The sequence below is a fragment of the Cavia porcellus genome, unplaced genomic scaffold (assembly GCF_034190915.1).
Source record: "Cavia porcellus strain 051 isolate PalLab524CR breed Dunkin Hartley unplaced genomic scaffold, mCavPor4.1 scaffold_10, whole genome shotgun sequence".
NCBI classification, from domain to species: Eukaryota; Metazoa; Chordata; class Mammalia; order Rodentia; family Caviidae; genus Cavia; species Cavia porcellus.
Window position 1 is genome coordinate 52,339,267 of NW_026947493.1, and position 26,071 is coordinate 52,365,337.

Consider the following 26,071-nt stretch of genomic DNA (forward strand, 5'->3'; position numbering starts at 1 on the left):
GGCACTGAGTCTTATGTTTAATGTAAAAAACAGTGAGTTTTCCTTGGATGGGACGGATTTATGCTTGATCTCATGCAATGGTATAAAATGAAACAATTACAGTTACAGCATTGAGTCCTAGAAATGATCGCATCATCAATAACTCTTATTAATATCACAGAAAAAAAATCATCCTAAACATATATTTCCATGTGGAATATGAGGATTTTACTAAATTGTTTTACCTTTAAAAAACCCATCAGAAAATTCATTCACTGTGCTTAGCAGGGGTCTAGAAATAATCCCGATCAAAAAATAACCTCAAAGATAAACCTTTCCACTTCTGTCATTCTGACATCTCAGCTCTGGGCTATCTGTCTTGGGTTCATCTTTTTCAAAACTAAATAGTCAGACAAAGTTAGCAGGTTTGGCCAATGATAGTTTCTCCTTATTTCCTAGCTGGCTGTTTCTCCTCCACTCAGAAGGAGTGTGCTTTTTATGTCTTTGGATTCCAAGAGAAAGACATTTTTTGCTAAGTGACTATTAGGAAAGCAACAGGACAGTGTCCAAATAAAAGCCTAAATCCCATCTCTTGTACTTATATGCTCTATAAACCTGTGCAAGTTACTTAGCCTCTCTGTGCCTTAATTTCCTTAATCTGAAAAGTGAGGATAATAACAATACCTCCTCAGCAGGGAGCTGTGTGGATGGACATGACAATGTACTTGAGAAACTCATCATCATGCCTGGCACATAGGAAGCACTTCATCAACGTTAACTTTGTTTCTTAACAATCAGCAATAGCTAAAATAGTGAACAGCCTTATCATACTTGTTTCCTATAAGAATTATTCAGTCTTGCTATTTTGACTTTTTGGCCTCCTCTTCTAATAAATGAGCCGTTTTGTTTCATACTAAACCATCCAATGAACCCCCTTTTCTGTGAGCCTTGAAGGAAGGATAGTAACTGACACAGAAAGCTATCTATCTATCCTGGTGACCCTGGGCGACTTTAAACCAAGTAAAACACGTCAAGCACGGAGGGACAAATACTACATGCTTCTACTTATCTAAGATACCTTAGCAGATAGAATGGTGGTTACCAGGGGCTGGAAGAAAAAAGGAATGAGAAACTGCTATTCAGTGGATTTATTCAGTAATGCAAAATAGAAATGTGTAACTTTACAATTTAATGCTTACAGTTAATGATACTATACTATACAATTAGACATGCATTAAGGAGGAAAATATCAAGTTAGATATTTTTATTTAAACAATGAAAAATTAAGGAAGGAAGGACGGAAGGAGAGTAGTCCTTTACTTGATAAAGAGTGTTTTAGTTGCTTTTCTCATTGCTAGAGATAAAATACACAACGCCCAAAATTAAAGGATAAAAGGCTTATTGTCGTTCACAGTTTATAGAGATTTCAGTCCATATTCAGCTGGTTCCAAGGCAGATGTTGTGAAGAGGTTGAAATAGTGCATGATATGTCAGGGCAGGAAGAAGGCAGTGAACAGCAAGCAGCAGCAGCAGCAAACCTTCCTTCTGTCCCTTAGATTCCGTCCAGATTACCTGCCATAGCACTCACAGGGTGGGGCACCCTTAATCCCAGCATCACACAACCTAAATCCAGCCACTTCCAAAATGCCCCTCCTATGATCAAATGAGGCCTGAGGGTACATATAGACACCAGCCATAACAAGAATAGGCCAATTATGGAAACATGTGCTTCGTTATTTTCCATTTGTTCCTACTAAATCTCTAAAAGAGAGAGAGAGAGAGAGAGAGAGAGAGAGAGAGAGAGAGAGAGAGAGAGAGAGAATTTTAAAAGTTACACTAGAGTTAAAAGTTATTGGACACTTTAAACCACATTCTCCCAATTTGTCAGCTGCTGTCTCTTAAATGTTATGCCCTGCAGTATTTGGGGCACACAATAATTCATAAGTGTGACTTACAGAACACCCATTTTATACAGTACCAAAATTAAGCATCCAAACTTCTAAGCTATAAAATACAAGAATAATCAAACCAATAGAATGAAGATTTTAAAAGGGCTGGGGCTCTAAGCAATTTTAAAGTAGTGTTACCTATCTTTCCCTAAACATTTATTCTTCAGATTAAGTGAAGGAAGGTAAAATGGTATGTGAATTTGGAAAAACAATCTGTGATCCTCCTAACAGAGAGTACTGAGTGACTTTTATAAAAATGAAGCAAGAATACTAGTTCAAGGGAAAAGATATGCATAGCAGAATGTTTACAAGTTTGTGTCATGCATTCTGTCATTTCTGATGAGACTCCATAGGAAAAGATCTATAGGCACATTTGCTCATGAATTCAGTGCTCAAGTCAGGGACTGTATTCACTGAGCCTAAAAACTGAATTAGAAATAACGATATTCTTCAAATAAGAGAACATGGAATTTAACACTTGAAAAAGAAAGAAGACAAAAAAGTAACAGGTATTTAAATGATCAGTAAAGACAGTTTTCTCAAGTTTTTTTCTTTAGCTCTGATAAGAATATAAATATTTCTGAGTAAATTTAAAGACTCTGAACCTATTCACATGTCAATTTATTTTGACTTCTTCAAAATTTAATACTATGAGTGGTCCCGTTAGTTTTGTGATGTAATACAATGTAATTTTTTTTTGTCTTTCTTTTTTTTTTTTTTTTTTTATCAGTACCAGAGATCGAACTCAAGACCACACACTTGCAAGGCAGGCGTTTATGCTGCTGAGCTAAATCCCCAGCCCCAATACAATGTAATTCTTGCCATGATGTGATTATTTTACTGGATATTAATTTTTAAGATATTTACAAAATATAAGTACATAAATAAAAGAATTTTGAATCTAAAAGATGTTAAACAAAATCCTTGGAGATGCATCTGCATAGTCGATATGTTTTAAAATAGATATGTACATTTCAGTACCTATCAAACACTTAATAAAAGATGACTCCTCAAGGCAATTTGCAAACTAAGGCTTCATCTAGATATATGTCAGTGTAAATCAGGAAACTTCAGTTCACCATTTTTCTAAACAAGCATGCCATAATCTTTGCTAGCTCTATGAGGCTGTCATAAATCTACCACACTATATACTATCTCCTCAGAATGCAGTCACACAGTCACAGATTCAAAGACTTGAAAGTATAGTGAACTATACGTACAGTCAGTCTATCTTCTAGGCAGAAATCTCCATCACCTGTGGGGCATATTGCTTTTTTTTTTTTTTTTTTTTTTTTAAATTGGTACCAGGGATCGAACTAACGACTGCTTGCTTACAAGGCAGGCGCTTATGCCACTGAGCTAAATCCCCAGCCCCCATATTTCCTTTTAATAAAATCTTAATAGAAATATACCCATCATCTTAAAAGTTACTTTATTATTTAGTTTTACAGGAAACTAACTTTCTTGTTAGCCTAGACATATAAGACAGGAATATACACTCCTTTTCAAGTATACACATATGTGGTTTGCATACAATGGCTACTAAATTAACAGGCATGCACTTTGGTGAACTGAATGCAAACCTAGATTCAAGTGGCATAAAACATTTTTCTTAATTTGCCACTGCCGACATTTAATTTGTTTTGACCTAAACCTGCTAACATTACTCAAGTGAAATGAACAACAAAAATTCATAGTTTAAGATTTATTTCTAATAATGAAAAGACTGTTTTTAAAAAGTAAATTAAATGTGTAACAATACTTTTCATTTTTCAGGTTTAAAATGGCATGTTAAAACAAGAAAAAATGATAAACCTTTTCCTTTTCTGGAATTATACTTTATAGTTTTGTATTTATTGAATGCATTCATAGGCTCCCTTAGGATGTGAAATGTATGGAAATATATGTGCATTACTAAAGAAAGAGCTAAATTTATTCTTTCCCCACATCATGCTCTTCTTTGCAGTAGAGGTTTTTAATTCAATACAGAGCTAGAATGAGATGGAGCCAATTTCCTGGTCTATATGTGTGACAAATGCTGAAAGTGGCACAAGATTAACAAATTAGTTGAAGTATAGATCTTAAAAGATTTTTTTCTGTGTCTCTAAATCAAAATTCATACTTTATTTGAAATGAAGACTTATTTAGAATTCAGTAAAAATAAGGATCTTTTATTCCTCTATTATGTGAAAAGATGGGATGTATGACAATATTCTAGATGCTTAAAGCAATTTTTTATTTGTAAGAAAGTTTTTAAATATTATATATTTGTGATATAAAGTTACTATCTTTATTATCTAGTGGTTTGGACTAATAACCCTAATAATATGTGATTGGCTAAAGCTAAAAAAATTCTTTCAAAGTAGTTATTCTCAAAATAAAAGCGTAAAATGAAAAGCAGGAGTAAGATTTATTTAATTCCGTATTTTATAGGTAAAATATGTTTAAAAGGTAGGGTCATAAGTACATATACTTGCTTTTCTCATAATGTTTATTAGCTTGCTTTTAAGTAAAAACTATCAGGCTTTACTCTTTTACCTAACCTTAGAATCATGTGTTTGATATAATCCAGATATCTAACAGCAAACAATAAAAACATCTGTGACAATAAAAGCATAGAACAGTTGTGGAATTGTTTAATTTAGGAGAAAATGGTTATATTTAACCATGTGTGCAAGAATTTATTTTTCCTCCTTGTCTAGGAAACTTATATTTTGCAAATGGTACCTTTATTATTTCTAAGGGATTAAATTGCGATATGAAAGAGCTTTAGAAAAGATATTTTGAAAAATAAGTTTTAGTATTGTTTTGCTCATTCAGCTTTAGAACCTTGTCATACTCCACCTGTTTTCTTTGGGCTTAAATTATATAAAAATAACAGCAGTTTAAAGTAAGCACAGTTTTACTTGTTGTACCCAAACATGATAACATGCTTAAAATTCAAGAAGAGCTCTGTGCAGGTTGCACTTCTCAGTCACCCAATCTCCTCTCACATATCTGCTCATGTTGACAGACTGTGTCATAATACATCAACAGAAAGATCAGCACACAAGAACAAAATTTCATCACCTGACAGCAAGAGGAAAACTGATTTTCAGTATTAAATTAGTAAAAATATACTATTACCTCACTTCCAATAAGGCTGCTATCTTTAAAAAAATAAAGTGTCTGCAGAAAAATAAATAAATAAAAAATAAAGTGTCTGCAATAATCACAAGTGTGCGCAAAGGGAGTCATATTTGTTTATGTTTTTAGTGTCACTCTTTCACTGACAACCTATTTTAATTTTCTCTTTGATAGGTTATTTTATTTTTGATATTCTGGAAGTTATTTAAAGAATTTTTTTAAAAAATAATTTCTCAATAAGACATGTAAAAATATATCTCCAAAACTGTTTCCAGAGAATCTCTTCGATGTCAATCATCAGCACAGATCTACTGACCACTGAAATGTAAAGGAGTCTTTAAGCTTCTGATGAAAATTAGGTACGTTTTTCATATAACATCTTGCTCTTAGTTCAGGTTTCAGCAGAAATCTAACAATACCTGCAATAAATAATGTCTTTTGCAGCCCGGGGCATCATCTGCCAGTTAGGTTTTAATTTTGCCCCCGTTTGAATACTCTACAACATATACACTTCTCTTTTGTCTATTATCCTTGAGTTGTGCTATTCCCAAATATTGACATCATCTACTTTTATCAGCATTAACTGCTCCGCAGCTTCCCAGGCTCATGCTCAGCTCTATTTCTTCCTATTGATTATCTTCCTCACTCCAGCAGGTAGCTAGCCAGCGAGGCTGTCCTGAGAAATAGCTTCCAATGACTTTATACGCACAATTTACACGGAATTGTTTAAAGAAGATATTAGCCTCAATACAAATCAGTGAACCTCATTTAGTCAATACTGCACAATTCCGCTGTTGGCACCCTGTCACATGTTAGTCTTTACAGTCAGCTGCTGTACCCAATCTGCACATTAGCCATAGTATTTAGTTTCATATTAAAATGAAGCTGGATTTTTTTTTTTTTGCTTTTGCTTTCTGTTTGAAATCTTTTCAGTATACTTTTTACATCACCTCACTGAGCCATGTGATGGTAATATATTTTGAAATATAAAAACCTGAGATTAAATGTTTGATTTTTGACAGTGTTCTTAAATATAATAAATTCAAAAGGAAATACTGTTAAGTTAAAATGGAGTGTTTTTCATTAAGTCCAATCAAATGGTAGACAACAAAGGATCTTTTATTTGAGAATATGAAGTGAAAATGAAAACCAGAAAACCTTTACTAAGAAAAGGTCCAGCTAAATTATGTTGGAAGGAGGTCTCCAGATTGAGCTTGGGTGTTTCTTTTGCTAAAAGTGAATTAAACTAAGATATGCTATGAAGAAATATTTTACAAAGAAGCAATACTTAATGCTTTTTGGAGATGAAAATAAGGTCTAAGAACGGTTGACTTTGAAAATAATTCTAAAGAAAGATCACATATGAAAAACATTGCCGCAGCATATGATCTTTTCTTATAATCATAACAGGGAAATGTTTGGGGTAAAGTAATGCTAGCCCCCTTTCTTTCTCTTCTATAGCAATGCTGTAAAATTCTAGGAGTGTTTACATTTCAGGATCACCCCTCCCTAAACTACTGGTTTATGATAGCTAATGAGATGATATCCAAATGTTGAAAACAGGAAAATTCAAATGAAAATCTAAATGTGAAATATAATATAATGAAACAACTAGGCAACATAATACTACCCTGAATGTTTGTGCAAATATTGCAAAATAAACTGCAACACATTAAAATTCTTCAGTGGTTATGTAATGCATAAGTGAAGGTTTACATATAAAAACCTTAAGCTATCAAATACAAGATCTTTATATCTATCATAGTATCAAAAATTCAGTTATTAAATGCTTGCACATTTCTTTGTAAGCTGAAATAGGCAAGAAGAATGACTTCTGATCAAAATAGGTTATTTGGTATAAAATGCATTTTATAGCATCAGTGGCCGAGTTGCAGGAAGACTAGGGGAATATGAATGGTAGAGAATACAATAATTTTAGTTAGAGAAACATCCAAGGATATTATATCCCACCTTGTAATTAAAAAGTAAGAGTTAAATTAAATAGCAATTTTAACAGTGGGTTATAGTAAATAATAGCAATAATTTGAAAATTAACATAGGGAAGCAATTAAAATAAAATTACATAAATTATTATAAATACTGCACAATTTTTCTTTTTTTCACTATAAAAGGTTAAAGGTGGTTTCTGTTTGACCTTTACTTTCTTTCCTATCCTCTTTAAATATCACTTCTAGGAAGCTGGAGCTCTGCAGCTCAGGTAGAAAAAACACGCTAAAGATGGCCAGTCTATCCTGAATGTACATCTTCTCACACATTTATTGCAAACTGACACTCATATAACAGCCTTTTTTTATCACAAAGATTCAACAAAGAACAATTCAGGTACCAAGGGAAAATCATACTCCAGGAAAAAGAAATGCTACAACTGCATATTCAGGCTGCATAAATGTAGGTATGGCAAGGACAATTGTACTATTTATATGTAACAGCATCTTAACATTTAAAAGAAGTCAATAACCTAAACATGACACTATCCAGTTATAATTTTGTATATGTCCATGTATATAGACAGTACTTGCAATGAGCAAATACAAATACCAGCTCAAACTACATGCAAAAACCTTAAGCTTCATTCTTTAAAATGTTCTTTAACATGTACTTATATGTATTAAATAATCTCTACCACTTAAATCTCAAAAATCTCATGGTAATACATTTACCATGTAATATTTTACATTAAAATCTATGCGTTACAGTCTTACCTGAAATAGAAAACTCCTCAGTGAAGAAATTGTAAGTATAAATAATGAATACAAATTATGACAGATCTCCAAAACTAAAAATGAGTCAAGTATTTCAGGTAAGGTGCTAAAATATTTACTAAAAGAATTATGAAATAAAAAATAATGTTTTAAATCCAAATGAATGGTAGTTTCAGATTATATTGAAACATAAAATTCATAATGAATCAATGCTTCATATTAACTTCTAAAAGAAATTAGTTTTCATCATTTTAAGATCAAAATATAATAAAAAATAATTTTTGTTTTCTCAGTTAAGATCCATTTATAGTAGAAAACCATATTCTAAATCTGTAATTGTTACAAGCCTTATTGATGCTCATATTTACAATATAATGTATATTAAAAGTTAGCATTAAGTATTTCTCATAATCTATTGTATAGATTAGCAGGATGTCAAACAGTGTACACAGTTTCACTGTTTTAGTTTTAGTACAGTGAATCCAAAAATGTCAAGCAAATATTTTCCATAAATAATCTGATGAATGAAATCTAGTCAGAAAGGCAGTTTATGCTAAATTTAACTTTAAAAGAAATGTTGTTTAATTCTATAAGATATCGCCCTTTTTCAAATGTATGAACTTAACATGCCTAAACTAAACACATATGCACACATGCACACCCCATTTTGTTGTGACATTCTGCTTTCATTGTTAAATTGAAAATGAATACTTAAGATGATTCTTACCTTGTTATATATGCTATTTTGTAGTTCTTAAAGTATATAAGCATTTTATTTATTACTGACTTTTATATATGCAGCAGTGTACTTATTACTGTTAATTTCTTATAATGTGGAAATATTTTAAAATATCAACTAACACATATCTACCAAAATTCTTAAGATAATTTTATTTAGCTCAGAATATTGAATAAAACTAGATTTGTTTTACGTACTATTCCTGTATTTGTAGAAATATATATATAAGCAGAGAACAATATTAAGATAATTAATATTAGCCTTTTATATATAAAGTAACTTTATGCCTCAATTACCACCTGTGGTACTGCACACTACATATTCACATGTACGTTCTTGTGATTCAAAATAAATAATGAAAGTATGTGTGTAAGTGTGTATGGAGAGGGAGAGAGAGAGAGAGAGAGAGAGAGAGAGAGAGAAATCTGTTGCTTTTCTGGGAGTATTAAAGGTCAAATATTCACATGTTTAAAAGTGAGCACTAAAGTACTGTGCTCTTACACACAGAAATACCTTGATAATTTTATATCCTCCTCTGTCTCTCTGTTTCAATTGGTATGTGTTCTGCCCAACCCACTAATAAGAAAAACATTTGAGATGAAAATAAAATATAAGTACATAGATAATTAAAACAGAGCAGTTTGGTTAAAAATACTCAACTAAAATTTAAATCCATTTGGGTTTTCCTTTTGGAACTATGAACTAATCTGTTTATAAATTGAGCATGAAAATTACAATATATTTTGAATACTTTTTATTGTAAAAATTACCAAAGAAAATATATACATAGCTTTGTAATATTACAAAATGTTCTAAAAGCCTGTAAAGAACTATGATAAAATAAATCTGAAAATGTCATCTTTGTTCCTAAAAAAGAATTTCTCATCATTTCATTCAAATATTACTGAAAAAAACCTCACTAGACTTTTTTGTGTATCTCTATCTGGTTTTCAAATTTTCCATATTTTCAATATTCCAGGACTAAAGAGGGAATAACATAGGACTACATGTCAAAAATTTACATTAATATCTTGGGCACTTTTAATACTCTATCCTTAAGTAATTATACATTCATCCACGCCAGCGCTACAGCCTTCTAGTGATGCTATGAAGTCTCTTCCACAGCAAAAGAGTACCTTCTAGCATCACTTCTAAATGCCTGCTGCCTTGACTATGAAACCTTTCATTTAAGACATATATTTTTGTGTAGACAAGGAACCCCATTTAAACTGAGAGGAAAGCAGTGCTGTTTATTACAAGGTTCTGGAAACGCAGAAGACAGAAAGTTATCTGCAACTCTCAGTTAGATGTGTTCATGCCTAATTCCTAAACAATTAGCGAGGAAAAGACTGTACTATAACTCACCACCTTTGAAAATGGTAAACTGATGATTCTATGAAATCAAAGCAAGGTATGGAGGGGGAAGGGAGACTGAGAAGAGGAATACCCTTTTCTGGGCTCCACAAAGGGTTGAGGGCCTAATTATTTTTAAGTATAATCCAGCCAACCTCTTCTCATGCTTAGCTGCACTGAATGACACTATTTGTGATGCCCAGTGTGCTGAAACTGAGCAGGTTGCTGTCAGTTTAAAAATGACTATAATAAAAGTGACCATGAAGATGGATCTTGTGATTTTGCGTTTCTAATCAGTCATCTGTGAAGAACACTTTTGCTTTGATTCAGCAGACTGGTGACAGTCATGATTGATAGTGCACAAGGATGAAAAAAGGTTATTAACTGTCTTCCTATTAAGCTCAATGTATTACCCCCCTAGGTGTGTCTCATACTTTAAGGTAAAGTACGTACTCAGGTAAGGTCGAGAATGAACTCTACAGAGATGGTGTCCATTCTTCAGTAAATGAGCAAGGCATTCTTGCATTAGTTTTTTTTTTTAATGTAGCAATTAAACTATATTTAATTTCACTGACCTATTCATTAGGTAAAGAGAAGAAACGTCCTCCTTCCAACAGTATAGATGTTGAACACAATAAACATATAAAGAATAGCATCAAAATGCAAAGATTTGAATGTAGAGCTAAACAGCAACATGTTGTGTCACGCAGGTGAATCTGTATTTAAACACATGACCAGATTTGTATAATCTATAGGATATTTTTAAAATTAACTGATGACTAAAGATTAACATCTGCATTATACATGCAAAGTTGTTAATTTTTAAGCATCTGTAAATAGCAGGTTTAGAATAAAAACTAATAGCAAATACTAAAAAGTTCAAAGAGTCTATTAAAATACCTAGATATTTGTTTTGCTTTAAAGGTATTAATTTATTAACTTCATCCCATTTTAAAATTTTTTAAATTAGAAATACTACATACAGAAGAACTTTACAAAATGCATGTCCATGACTAACATACTATTTATATACATAAATATTATAGATCCCGTAGTATTTAAGATATTTAAAGTAACTGAAGACACATTATTAAATAAAAGAATACATTTTTACTGAATACATATTTCCTGAGTGCACTTACTTTTTCACAAGCCAAATGTATTAAAATTTTTTAAACATTTCATGCAACTCCTCCTTAAAAACATTTTAAATATATAGGCTTGGTTAATAGATTAAACATAAGGATTTTAATTTAAAGTTATACTATTATGTATCCTCATGTTTTGCATTAGTATGTGTCAAATGTAATGTGAATTAGTCAAAGATGGCTAAGAATCTCAAAACTTTGCAATGAGTAGCCACTTAAACTGTAACCAAATTTCAGCTTTGTGTGACTGGTGGCTTTTCAAGGAACAACTATGTAAAGTAGTACAAGATAAGAAAATGTTACCATAATGTTATTAGAAGGTCAACACAGGAAAATCTTATTATGTCCAAAAGCTGTCTTTAGTGTATCATAATCTTTTTCTCCAGTGTTATTTATTATATGTTTTTGGTCTGTGATGAATTATACTTAGAAAATGTAGAGCTTTAATATTGGGATCCATCACCAGTGAAATACAGAGAAAGTAAGAAAATGAAGTTCAAAATTTCATTGAATTTCTGTTTCCAAACTCAAAAATTGGCTCTTTATCCTACACCACTTAATATGGTGATTGTTGCTTTAGGAAACCTTTCCAGTGCTCCAGTATTTTATGTATGCCAAGTAGAATTTAAATACACACTGAAAGCCTCTTCATAAAAATGTTGGACTTATATAAAAAATGTTTACTTAATGAATTGTGTTTATGTAGAGTGGACTTAAGTGTAGATTTTGGAATTCATGTAAGCTTTCCTCAATAAAACAGATTAACTTCATTATTGAATGATTTCTTTTTTTGTCCTATCCAAAACTGGCATTATGAAATCTAGAAATCAATGATAAGGTATCAATGGGGAAATATGATCAGTGATAGCACTCCACATTTTATTCAGATGTTTGTCAAAGGTTTTTTATGTTAGTAAGAAATAATACACTGTCTTTCTTAAAAACATTGCTTTTAAAATCAGAAAAGTGCAATGCAGTTCCAATCCGTCTCATAGTAATTAATACAATGCTCTGAAATGTTAATGAAATTCCTTTTTCCTCCTTCTGCCTAATTCAGAGTTCCTTGAGAAGAATGAAGAAATGCAAAGGCCAGGTAGGCCTGAGAGAAACACATACATTTTCCCAGGGTCCTATTTCTTCCCTTTATGGAATCAGGATCTAGAACAAACATTACACACCACACCCAATTTGTGAAAGAACAACGTGAGGACAGTTCTCTGTAAAATTTAGGTCCACTTCCAGAACGGTCAGTCAACATGAAGTCGAACTGTAATTTTGCAGAACGTAACACCGGCAGACAATGAGATTTTAAAATGCTTTATCTCTTTTAAACTCCAGAAGAGAATGAAACATTGATGTTGTTTAAGCAGGGACACAATTGGCCAAGAAAACCTACACTTCTGGTTCTCAGATTATTGAGACAGGGTTTCATGGAGAGCAGGGGCGCTGGGGCGCAAGGCATCTTTAGTTTACAGTTTCTATAACTTAGATTCCTCTTGGTGTGAAAGTCTTAGGCAGCTTTTCCAATTCCATCTGCTCTCTTGTCCTCCTCCTCTTTCTCCTCCAGAACCTACTAGGGCACACAGGAGCTGACTGGTGCACATGTGCGCGGCCAGACGTGGAGGCCGGCAGCTGTTGTCCACTCCCAGACTGTGTGTACCTGAGCGCAGTGGCCACTCTGCTCTTCCGCCCAGCCCACTCCTGCCTGCAGTGCTGCCGCTGTCACGCCAGCCGGTGATTTGATAGGCTTGTCGGGTTGCCATGGTGTTGACTTCTTGCCTCTGAGGAGCTGCCCAATGACGCGAGGTCTGGGATTAAAGCGGGAAGAGGCAGCGGCCACAGCGAATTTCAGCCGCAGCTGCAGCAGCTAGAAAGGAGAAGCCAGAGGACCAGGACTTTAGCCTGCGCTCCTTGGTCTGGTCAGGGCTGCGGGCGAGGGAAGGCGAAGAGAGGGCTGCTGATTGAAATGGTGACCGGTGGAAGCCAGAAGACCAGAGTGGAGGGTTTGAGACCCACTCAAGAATCACTCATAAGCACTTTGCACGCTCTGGGAGGAAAAACCTTCCAGAATTCGTTATTAGTCACCAAGACATTACTCGGGTCGGGTGCTGGGCTGAGAGCAGTGAGGTGTTAAAAGGGTACTAAGTGGTTGATAACATTTCCCTGTGCACCTCAGCCTTCATCTGGGCCATACACTAATTTGAAGAATAAAGAGGTGCGCTGTTGAGAACTTTAATCAAGGAAACTAACTTATTCCAAGAAGAAAAAGTGTAATTAGACGGCAACCAAGTGAATGAAAATAGTGGCCAGAGAGGCTGCGGGCGAGGCGGGGGCCAGGGAAGCCAGAAAATGCGTGCGCGACGATGCACCAGCCCAGACGGAAATTGTAAACTAGGAAATGAAAGGGACAGAAACCGCTTCTGTTATAAATTAGTAGGTAGGTGAAGGTTACGCAAAGAAGAAAAGGGAAAGTAAAGCTGTTAAAAGAATAGAATAAAACCCTTGGGAGTTCCACTCGCAGCCCCCCCCCCCCCACTCCTCAGCCTAAGGGGAGGAGGAGCAGCAGAGACAGCGTGCATTCTGCTGTGATGAGAACTCTCTGGAATGTCTGGAGGAGAGGGGAGAGGTGCGAGGGGAAGAAGACCCCGGTGCTAAATAAACGGCAGGGCCGGGGCAGGGGGAGGGGAGGGGAGGGCAGGGAGCGCGGTCCAGCAGTCACCAAAGGGACCTGGGGATCCGCCCGGGGAGATTCCAGCAGATGGAAAAAGCACACAAGTTCAGCCTCTGGGCGTGCAGAGGGGAAGAAAAGACAAAAATCTGTGCGTGCAAAGGAGGGAAAAGGTGTGTGTGCCGCCGAGGGAGGGCGTGGGAAGACACCGCAGCCAGCCGCGAGAGCTCGGCGGAGCAGCCCCCGCAGGGCGCAGGGCTGGAGGCACCGGGCCGCCGGGCCGGCAGGGGACGCGGCTCGGCGGGCGGGACCCGCGAGCGGGACGCCAGGTGCCGCGCACCGCGCAGCAGCGCCGGACACGCGGGACTTCTCCGGCCGCCGGAGGAGCGGCGGCACCGGCCTGCCAGCGTCTCGGTTTCCCCGCGAGTCCCCGACACACGCCTCACGAACTACTTTACAGCCACTTTCACTGGTTTTCTTTAACAAATAAACAGAGCCCGGGTTCCAGCAGCACTTCTCTGGCCGCAGCCAGAACGCCAGCAGCGCCGAGGGCTGCGTGGCTCTGGACAGCAGTTTGCACATCTCCAAATCAGTCCTTTCCTTTCAGTTCATGTTTGGGGACCCTAATCCTCGCTTTTCCCCATAATTTGGGAGTCACCTTTTAGAATAAGTAGAAGACAGGTTCAGACGTAACTTTGTAAACCGAGGAGGGCTCACTCATTTAATTTGCATATTAAATTTTGCTAATCAGAAGTAACTCAGTTTGAAAGAAAAAATGCCGGTAAAAAATAAACTTTTTTTTCATCTGCAGGGAAATTAACACTAGTCTTGTAGACACACTCACTACCCCCCTTGAATTGTCTTTAAAAATATACCTTTCGAAATAAAGTATTTATTTTAAAGTAACCCCCTTCAAACGCCGTTTCTGCTCTAGGTTCTCCCATACATGTCAAAGGGTTGTTGAATTATTCATTATTGTAATTACTATCATCATTGTCATTATCCCCTTCCATGTGGAAATAATTTTATTATCGTAATTTGATATCTGAAGAATTTCCTGTTAGTCGTTTGATAATCATTTTTTTCTGCTGAAAAGAAAAGTTTTGTTTATAAATGAGATAGAGAAAACGTTTTAAATGCTTTGATGCTTGCTATAGATTTCCGTTTATCTAATCGATCGGAATGCCAATAAAATCGATTAAAGGTTTAGTGTTTTACAAACAACCATTTTGTGCTTTTTGATTTTATGTTCAGAATGATTTTAATAAAGCTAATGTTTTCCTTTAACATTTCCCCCTTCGAAAAACCTAAACCTTCATTGTTTTTCCTTTTATTGCTAGAAGTTGCCACTTAAAGTTCTCCTAATAGGAAAATACACCAAAAATATAAGTAATGGCTGAAATGGTTTAAATTTCATTCTCGTGTTGCTCGAGGTATTTAAATAAAGCCCTTTAAAATCTTGGTGAATTATATGCGATCATTCAGTGATTGCGGAATATTAAATTAAACTTAGATAAATCCGCATGGAAGGAGGCAGCACCCAATCCTGAATTTATTTCCCATTTTCTGTAACAGCATCACCGCGCTCCTCTCTTTGCAATGACAATGTGCCAAATCTGGGCATTTTGAAAACATTTTCCATATGCTTTAAGAGGGGACTGATAGACAAAGAAGAAAAGGCGATGATCTTTTTGCTCTGAGGTATATTTTCTTAACCTTTTTCTCTTAGATTTTCACTAGTAATCATTTTAAAGCAAAAGTTTGAAAATCATCATATGTATTGTTTCTGCTTTCACCCTTTTTGCTCCTGCCTTCTAATTTATTCCTAAAATGAATTTTTGGTTATAATTTAATGCAAAGCTGTCATTTATGTACCTTGACAAAACATTGTCTTTCAAATCTTTTATTTAGTTTCTACTAGTTGTCTTTGGTAATTAAAGATGTTTAATTATACCTTTCGTAACTTAAAATAGAGAGGCTGTTTATTGTAGTATTTAACAGTGGTTTTATGTCTGATGTTTAGGAGCATTACATACAATGGTGGTGACTTTTCTTCATCTAGAAATAATCTGCACAATTGTCTGGGAAATGTGGGTGTTTGTATGGATGCAATGTCCTGTTTTAAAATGATCTTATTCGCTGGCTAGGGTTTTAGTATATTGCCTGTGTAACAATTTATTGAGTAGACATAGACGCTTTTAGGTTTTTAAAGATCACAACTTTATCTCCTGTTCAATGAAATCAGTTGTTTCTTTCTGCCTCTCTGTCTTTTTTCTACTGGTCTATCTTTTCCCATCTGGATCCTCTCTTGGAGTACTTCGCCAGATAGCATGTAAAATTTTCATTGGATACTCTTGCAGGAAATATCCATGTATGTTTGAGGAGGGTGTGCTTGTGATCTTGGCTTTGGGTGATGGGACTGGGTGGTGTGAGGGGAAGAAGGTGATAAGGAGTCCTCATTAATTTGCATAAGAGCTGTGGAAGTGCTGGAGAAGTTAGTGACCTATTGTTTGAGGAGAGTAAGGCCTGATTTTGTTTATAAACACTGGGCTGTTTGCCTAGAGGGAAAGAGGTCACAGCACTGTCTGAGCCCTGACCTTGCAAAGGTCAGAGAGCCTCTGACTTCTTTTCCTCTTAGCACTTTCCCTTCCCTTATCCCTAATTCTTCTTCCTTCACACCCTGGATGAGCCCTCCTTTCTGTATCATTCCTTTCTTTATCTGTGTCTAACCTTACATAATGAATCCCACCTTTAGAAAAAAAGGAAAAGGAAAAGAAGAAAAAGAAAAGGAGGTCAGAACCTCTACAGGAAAAAAGGCTAACCCAAATGAACTTGGAAGTAAAATCTAAAACTGGACTTTACTAAGACAAAAATATACACGGATAAGGAGGACAGAGTTCATAGAGCTAGAGAGGGTATTTTTATGATAAAGAAAGACTAGAAAGCAAATAAGACTCTGACTGGAGGAGTAAAAGGAATCAGGGGAAAATTTAGCTGCCTACAAACACTGTGAACATACATACACACTTAAAATACCTCTCTCTTTTAAATTATCTCCCCTTCAGCTCAGTCTCACCATCAAAGAGAATGCCCATTCTTCATGCTAAGTCATATTTGAAGCTCCCACTTTGTTAGTTCTCAAGCAAATACACTTTGTTCATAGTACAAACCCACTACACACATGTATACAAATACGACTTGGTCTTGAATTATTTCACTGTAAATATAATGTGTTTATGACACCTTCTCAAACAAGCCCTGCACTTTTCCATTTACTGTCAAATTCACTTCTCTCTCTCTCTTTCTCTCTCTCTCTCTCTCTCTCTCTCTCTCTCTCTCTCTCTCTCTCTCACACACACACACACACACAGTCATACATCCTTTAAAAAACGACAGTCATTGGTATCAAGTTTAAGTGTGTTTTGGAAGGAGATGCTGAGTTAAACAGAAATGTTAGTTAACACACTCCTTTGTTAAATAGCCCCCGGGTGGAGAGGACCCAAGGAAAAAAAAAAAAAAAAAGGAAAAGAGGAGAGGGGCCCAGGATCTGAGCCTGTCTGTGGTGATATAAAGGATTCCTAACGCTGAAATCTTGTAAAGCCTAGTTTCAAACTGAGCTCATCTATAGACCCCGGAAGCGCGGTCAAAAGACTGAGAACCCTTTTCCTTTGGGCTGGAGTTGGCCTTGAGCTAGAGAGACGCGGGGGAGAGGGAGGTGGAGTATTTATTAGTGAATTGGTGAGGGTAGGACAGAGAAAGGAGAGAACAGACAGCTAAAGACTCATCAAACCAATTGTAAAGCCGAGAGTCTCCTCTCCCAGATTTGGGAAATAAAATGCGAGGAGAAAAAAGTCTAGAAGTGGACATTACCTCTTGTCTCAGAGTTAATTACTGCTGGCCTGCAACACTCAACACCTAACTGCCTGGCATTTCTTTTTGATTCTCCACCCAGATGGGATTTAGTGTCAGGGTCCAAGTGCTCTAGAGGTAACTTCACTAGGCTGGGGTCATTTACAAAGCGTAGAGGAGGGTCTAGAGAAAGTTCTTACAGAGGCAGAGAACCTTCTCCTCGTTTCATTTTGAAATATTTTTTAAAATTAATATGCAATCTTAGGAGAGCTGCGGCGGGTTAGCGCAGAGTTTAGGGACCGCTGGATGGGGCGGGGGTTGTGGGGCGGGTTAGGAGTCAGGGTCAAAGGTGGACGGCAAGGAGCCCACAGGGACTCCAGAGGGCCAGCTGGGTTTCCTGGCGCGAGAGACAGAAAAGGACAGCGCGGGGGGCCGACGTTCAGCCGGGTCAAGCCTCGCAGATCGCGCCCGCGCCCCGGAGCAGCCCGCGGGCTGGACTCGGGCTTGTGCGCCCCGCCGCGCCCCTGCCCGCGGCACCGCGCCTCCCGCCCGCCCCGCGCAGAGCAGCCCTGCTGCTCCTGCCCCGCAGCCTTCCGCGCGGGGCGCTCCGGGGCCAAGCCCTGGAGGAAACTCTTGACTCTGCGCTCGTCCCTCTCTGCCCCTTCCCCTTAGCCCATTAACCCCGACCCTCACCCCTAGCCTGTCTTCTTAGCAAAGAGGTGAAGGAAGACGGAGAGATGATTAAAAGCAAAACACACATACACATATGCATTAGAAAGGGAGTACTCTGCAGAAAAAGGGATTGCAAATGGGCGTCCCCCCCCCAAATCCGCTCTCCTTTTGTTTTCTTGGAATTTAATAATCGCTCCCCCCCAGCTACACACACACACACACACACACACACACACAGAGAGAGAGAGAGAGAGAGAGAGAGAGAGAGAGAGAGAGAGAGAGATTTTCCAATAAAAGATGAAAAAGGTGAGCGTTCAGAGAGCCAACAAATTTTAAAAACAGCTTTCCTGATTTGACGTTTGTTGTTTTGACATTAATGATATTAATATTATTGATGATGTTTCAGGGAGGAAAAAGCAAAAGAAATAACTTGAAAACTAAATAATCATCATTTCCCTATTCTTCTATGGCAGAAATAGACCCCTTTCTTCACCTGAGCCTGAAACAGACTTATTGTTCTCAGGTGTTTCCTTCATCATAGGCATTTACCCATCTGAAATCACAGGAAATGGTTTTTCCATCAGTGAGCTTGTATATGTAGCCCTCTCCAGCAAAGGGCTTGATCTTTTCTGATTTGAACCTGAAAGTTTTCCTGCTTTCATTTCCCCTCAGTCTCTTTAAAATCCTCCATTCCTCTTCCCCATGCACACACCTCAAAAAAAAATTTTTTTTCAGTCAGAATGCTTGCTCTCTGGAGTGTTTTTCAGTAAACAATAATGCTACATAAACACCTTTTTCACTTGCAAGTTACAGAGAATACAAATTTTACCCTTGTGTGCATGTATGTTTCTTAAGGCACACGGATAAACCCCACTGAGATGCAATCAGATACTGCTAGCAAATTGGTGATAGAGTTGTTGTATGAAGGTGGGACTGTAAATAAAGTAACTTTAAAAATCTTAGAAAGCCTTCAACTTTGACAGAGCTTTGCCCAAAGAAGTTTGAAATGGAAAGGTGTCTTTGGAGAGGTAGCTAATTTTCTGTTAACATTTAGTAGCACTGGTTTTAAAACACTACTGCGTATACTGACTGCGGATTCCTAAGGTGGTGATGTATTTTTTTTTCTCCTAATAAAGACCATATCTAGATTTTCTTCTCTGCTGCAAGCCTCTGGACTTGTAACCTTAGCCAGCTGCTGAAGGCAGTAAGCTTTCCTGATCTGGGCCTAGGTTTATATTTTAAGCACTATGCTTTTATCCTCTCAGGTGTTTGGTTGGATTTTTATCTGCATTAGTCCTAGAATTTTCCAAATGTTCCCTGATAACACAAGGCTTTAGGCCCAGAAACAGGTATGTTTGCAGTCCAAGGGCTTGTGCTCAAAGCCTTTCTGTTCATATTTGGTAAGTTTGATGCTTAAGGCCCAAGACAAGGTTTTGAAGCAGATCCTGGCAGTCCAGAACTTCAAAGGCCTAAGAGTCCAAAGAGGCTCTTGCTTCACCTGTCCAGGAAGCTAAACATTGCAAGTATTTCCTGTTTTTAGCTCATTTGATTTGTTACTCTTGCCTTCTCTCCAGAAGTCCTGTTTGTGAAATATTACATAAATGGTGTCTACTTGTAACCGCTGGTGTAGCAGTATATCAAGATGCTATCTGAATAGCAACACACACACACATGCATGCGCGCACACACACACACACACACACACACACACACATTCCTTATTCAGTAGGGGGTATTTAAAAGTATGTCTATTTCAAGTTTTAGTTAATTATCTTTTAATGAAAGTGTCACTCATATTCACATCTGTAATACTGGAAAGAGATAATTAGATTTTCAAATGAGAATCAGCCACCTTAAATTTTGTACCAGAAAATATCAAGTATATTTCATTCTAATGAGATCTGTAGTGGGGTTTTAAAATTCATCATAATGTGGTTCAAGAAAGATAACTCAACAGACTCCAAAGATGAAAGGGTTTTTTTTTTCCTTAAGTCTTCTTAAAGCTATTACATTGAACTTACGCAATTCTGATAAAATATTCAAGAATATTACATAAAGGCTAGAACTGCACCTCTAATATCATCCTCACAACCATCACTTTACTCTCATTTGGAAGTTTACTTTGACTAAACTAACCACTTCCATCTCTCTTGCCCTGGGTTTTCTCTCCTGTATAACAGAAAGGTACGTGTTTCAATAGATTGCCTGAGGATGCAGCCTGTAATTCCTCCTTTGAAATAGACTGGGCTGTGTGGGCTTTGCGCATAACCAGGCACCCTCTATTTACATACATCTGCATATATGCTCAGGCCCCCATATTTTCCCATTAAAGTTTATTCAAGTTCCTAGTACAATCAAGTAGGTAGAGGAAAGCTCTGTATTATCTTAACTTATATTTCTGCTCCCTAGTAAACAAATCTCTGGTCCCATAGTAACTGCTTTGCCTCATTAAAATAAAAAAAAAATCACAAATGGTTAAAGGCCACTGCTTTGACAATATTTATATTTTATATTCTTCCTCTCTTTGCTCTGTGTGTGTGTGTGTGTGTGTGTGTGTGTGTGTGTGTGTGTGTGTGTGTTTAATGAAGTTTGGGAGTTGAGCGGAGGGGAGCGTGGGGTGCGAGCCCCGGAGGTCCCCATCCCCTGTCCTCTCCGCCATCGCCTCGTCCCGGGCTTCAGCCACAGCGCTCGCCCGCAGCCTTGGAAGTCGCGAGGCTCCGGAGCTGCTCCGAGTCCCGGCTGCGCGTCATTTGCAGTCTGGGGAATGTTGATCACCTCACTAATTACACCTCTCCCCCCTCCCTCTCCCTCTCCCTCGCTCTCCTCTCTCATTCCCAGAGTGCATATCGGGAATAGACACACAAAGACATGCGCACTCAACTTAATCAGCCATTTTTTTAAACAGGGCTAAAACGATAATAATTAGCAGAATAAAGACATATCGGATTTTCATTTCCTTTCCTCCTTTTCCCAACCCCTTCACAACCAAACAGCGAGACCGCGGTCGGCACATGCTTTAACTCCTCCTGGACCCCCGAGGACCGCTCCATGCCCCCCACTTTCTGCTCCAGCGTTTTTATTTTCACCCAATAAAGTTCGAGGATTATTTTTTTATTTTTTTTATTTTTTAATGAACCCTCTCGTTTTACTTGGATGTGATCAGCTGTAAGTAAAATAAAAGCAAAACAAAAAAGGCGAAGATCGAGTAGGAACTGCAGGGGAAATGGAAAGTAAGTTTTTTCTTTAACTTTTATTGAGTAGTTTGTGTTAAATTTAGGTCGAGTATCGATTATCTTTCCAGCCTGATCTTGCACAATCTTTGATATTTCGCTCCCTCACTCTCCCTCTCTCTCCGCCTCTCTCCCTCTCTGCCCCTAGCTCGCTCGCTCTGGCTCGCTCTCGTACACATCCCCTCATCCCGACCATCTCTTCCGTTCTGCCCCCCTTTTCTATCTCTTTCCCCCTTTTTTGGCTCGAGGATTTACTCTGCTGAGGGAGGGTGAGGGCACCGAGGGACCTCATTTTGCACTTTCTTTGGGAGGGGGCTACGTTTTTCGGGATTTAACTTTTGGATTAAGTGGCGGATCGTCCACGTTAACCCGAGCAGTTTTCTCTCCTTTTTTCCTGTCTTTTTGGGTCTGGCTTCCCCGGGAGCCTGGGGCTCTCCCGTGGCCGGGGAAGCTGTCAGCTCTGCACCGACGCAGGCTCTGCCTGGGTCTCCGCTCGCCTGAGGTCCCCGCACCCGATCAGGATGACTCTTCCTCCGAACCCATCCTCCAAAAGTTTGGACGATGGTCGGTGGGGCTTGGAGCCTCTCTCCCCCTGTCTCCCCGATTTACCCTCCCCCGCACCTTGGGCAGCCTCTTTTGCTTTCTTGCTTTCCCCCCACCCCTTCTCCCTTCTCAAGTTCCCGGAGGGCGCAGGGCGCTCGGGGCTGGCGGAGGCCCGGGAGTCCGTGCGCCCCGGCAGAGGCTCCGGGAGGCCGGGCGCGCGCCGAGCCGGGGACCAGGAAGATGCGGCCCGCGGAGCGAGGGCTGCGGGCGCCGCGGACGGCAGCTCTCGGCTGGCTGCGCGGGCCCGGGCGAGCGGAAGGCAGGTCCGTTAGGAGGCGGGATCGCCCGGCCGGGCCGGGACCGGGAGGCGCCCAGCTCGCTAGGGGCGCGTTCGCCGGCGGGCGTGCGTTAGACAGAGGACTGAGCCCGCGGCTGGCGATCAAGGACCTTTTCCTTTCTTTTTGGCAAAGGGCAAGAGGAGTGTGTATGTGTGTGAGTGTGTGTGAGTGTGTGTGTGCGCGCGCGCGTCTGTGCAGGGGCTGTGGCCGGCTTAAGAACTGAATCATTCTCCGGCCCCCCCAAAAGGCTTCCATGTCTGCAAATGAACTTCACCTCTTTCGCTTCTGCCGGCATCAAACGCGCCTTGCGGCCGCAGCAGCTGAGGGGACGGGGCTGGAATGCGCCGGGTCTCGCCTTTTTCTACTTCTTACCCCCCCACCCCGTTCTTTTTGCTCTTTTCAATCGGAAAAAAAAATAAAAATTTCTTATGGAATTGTATAAAGTTTCTCTGCCGATGACCAAGTTATAGAAGCTTCCCCATCCTATCCCCTTCCCCAGAAGACGGTGCACTGGTTGGTATTTCTTTTGTTACCTGCAATCCGGGCGGGGGGCTCCTGTTGGCCGCTCGGGCCGGGTCCGGCCGAGAGAAGAGGCTCGGGCAGATGCCTTTGGCCGCGACTGCTCACTTCCGCACGGTTCTGGTGAGGTTTTAGCTACCGTTTCGGTGATACACCCTCCTTGTAGGTACCAAAGGTTCAGATCACAAACGCTGAATCCCCCCCCCCCGACCCGTACACACACGAACACACACTCAGCACACACTCACAGACACACACGTTTTCCCTACCCCCCCACCTCTGGCCCCCACCTTTTCTTACCCCTCCCCCTTCCAAAAAAAGCATACACACAACAACACCCCCCCCCCAACCAAACAAAAACCTAAAGACAAGTTCACTGGCTGAAGATGGTGGATTGACACTGACTCAGACAGAAGCAGGTTCACCAGGAAATCTGGTCATCCTGATTTCTGACAGTTGCATTTCCTCTCCTTGAGCCCCCCCCCCTTTTATTAACTCTGTTCCGTGTTTAATCAAGGATCATGTAGATGGCAAAAGGAGAGACAGAGAGAGGAGAGAAGAAGAGAGGGGGGAGAGGAGAGAGACAAGAGACAGGAGGGCTTTTTTTTTTTTTTATTGTGTTCTCCTGGATTTTCAGTGGCTTGATCCCTATAAACGTGGAGTGGTTAAAGCTCATATGTAGAATTATATTTTTAGTTGGGTGGATGGATGGAAGAGTGAGGGAGAGGCTGCGGCTGCCGCTGCCTTTTCGGGTGTTGCTTAGATTAAGGCTGAGACTTGGCTGCGATTGGGACGCGACAGTGACACGGGCATCGATCGCTTCCATTGAGAGCAATGCAAAAACACAGCCCGGGTATGTAACACTCTCGGTGCCATCAACACTTGTTTTACTTTATATTTACTGGCAAAACTGACAGAGCAAGCTTAGACTTTCTTTCTTTCTTTTTCCTTCTTTCTTTCTCTCTCTTTTCTAATTGAAGACTAAAAATAATTGTTTATAGAGATTGTTGGAAAGCATAGGGCTTAAATAAAACAGAAAGAAGATATTTTGGATTATTTCACTACCTCTGTGACTGTGTTAGAGTTTTTCTTCACTGAGGAGCATATTACAGAGAATGAAGATTTTCTTTTTTCTTCCTCACCCTTAAAAAAATCCTTAAGGGAATATTTGATAGTTTTCAAGGTTTTCGGTTTCAATCAGCAGGAAGGCACACAAAAATAAAAGATGGCTAGCCAGCTGTTTTAACCTCTTGCACCTGGTATCAGTGTGGGGATCATAAGTTTTATACAGTTATTTTTAAATGGTGTTAGTATTTATGACATAAGCTGTTGAAGAATATCACTTTGTGTTTATTCAATGACTAGCTGCTTTTGTATTTAAAAAAGTAAACTCATATTCAAGTGTTTTCATTTTTTATAGCAATGAAGATAGGGTCAATGAAATATGGGGCAAATACCATAAATCTAGAAAGTGAAATGTACCCAAGGAACAAAGAAAGGTCAGGTAAACCAGCTGTGTAAGTCAAAGCAATAGCACCAGCTGTGGGGTTAGTGGACTCTGGATCTGTGAAGTGAAAGTTGCCACTTAAAGTTTAAAAATGAATAAACCGAGTTCAGCTCTATTGTAATCTTTTGCAGTTTTTAACAGATGAGGCCAAATCTGTTCATTAATTTTGAGCTAGTTGGATTATTTTCAAAGATGCTGCACCAGAAAAAGGAAAACATAAAGGAGGCAAAGAAAATTGCTGTTTAATATTGCAGAATTTACTGCTTCCATTCTGACCATGAGCCTAAATTTACACAATGAAATTTGATTATCTCTAATAACAATATTAGATCCTGCATTGGATGGATGAGAATTGAGGTGGTTTTGTTGATTGCAAGGGTTTAATGTTGCATTTCAGAATCTGATGTGGTTTGGCCTCCCTTCCATTAACTGGAAAACCCCTGAGGTTTTACAATTATTTCTTAAAGATAATACATTTAAGATTGCATTGGTAGGCTGAAGAAAAGTCATAAAGGCAAGAAGGGAAGCCCTTAATAACTCTTGAGATTCAGACATGTTCAGCAGTTAGATTGGCTCTGACTTCACCAAGGGTCGACAATGTGTCATTTCCACGAAGCCAAATTGCCCTCTGCCTATATGATATTAATGTGCAAATCAATATTTCAGGGATTAAATTTCCCTTCTTCATTTTTTATGGTTTCTACCTCAATAAGTCTCAAGTCTATTAGAAGAGGCTGGATGATTTAAAATCTTTCACTGCAGAATGGCTTGTCGTATTCTTGTTTCACAGACCATTTTAGGATTTTCGTTGTAAAGACCAAAGGAATCCTAAAGAAGTTGTGAGGTAGTATAGAACCAGATTCAATAGTGTAAAGCCCTTGTTTGATTAAGAGCTAAAAGATATTGGAAATATAATATATATGTTTATGTAATATATATACATTCTGCTGCTTTAAAAATATTATGTTAATCATCTATTGATTTATTTCAAAATCAATTGAAGCTCCTTTCTTATTAGTGATTTGTTCAGCATTCTTGAGAACTGTGTTAATTTTCTTAAAGAATGTGCATGAATTAGTTTGGTGTGAAATCATTGCAGGGGACAGAGTCTCACTTAGCAACATTTTTCTGAGAAGTAATTCTAGAAACCATTGTTTGTGAGAGTAATACTCAAGTGGTGTTATTTGCATATACTGTTGTCTAAGTATATGGCATTTTGTGGCTGAATGACTTAGCTGCTATCTGTTAAATGAGGCCTTCTTCAGTTCATTTTAGTATTTTATTTGTAGCACTTAGTAGGGACATTTCTTTTTACCCTCTTGGAGAAACACAGTTATAAAAGACATTCTGTGAGTTGCTTGGAAATGATACAAAGCAGAAATGGGGGAGGATCAAAATAAAAGATTGTGACTTTATCATATAATCTTGGGAAGGCCTACTGTCCATCATTTGGTCGTGTTTTATAGTCTTAAACCATCTGGACCAAGTTCCGCACAGCTGCACGAATTTCATATGTGATAGAACATTTTTTCCATTCAGTGTGAAATGTTCCTTCCTAAAAAACGTACACCAGACTCGCTTAATTTAGTCTGTTAAAAGAAATGCACATGAAAAAGGACAAAAGGCTCTTTAATCTCTGCAAGCTGTTTGTTTTTCTTCAAGATTCCTGTCTATTTGGGTTTGAAAAGTCATGTTTATTGAGGAGATGATTCTGAGGTGTGACATTAA

General features: G+C 38.6%; 1 protein-coding gene across 4 annotated transcripts in view; it reads left to right on the top strand.

Annotated features, from left to right (window-relative positions):
• Positions 1 to 21,082: 21,082 nt before the first annotated feature.
• Positions 21,083 to 26,071, top strand: part of Zfhx4 (zinc finger homeobox 4) — a 180,422-nt gene continuing 175,433 nt past the window's right edge. For 3 of the 4 annotated variants that reach the window (XM_063257476.1, XM_063257478.1, XM_063257479.1), the window contains exon 1: positions 21,083 to 21,436. The gene's annotated coding sequence lies outside the window, so the exon portion shown is untranslated. Of the gene's footprint in view, positions 21,437 to 23,297; positions 23,690 to 26,071 lie in introns of those variants that run through there. The other variant, XM_063257477.1, reaches the window with a different exon arrangement.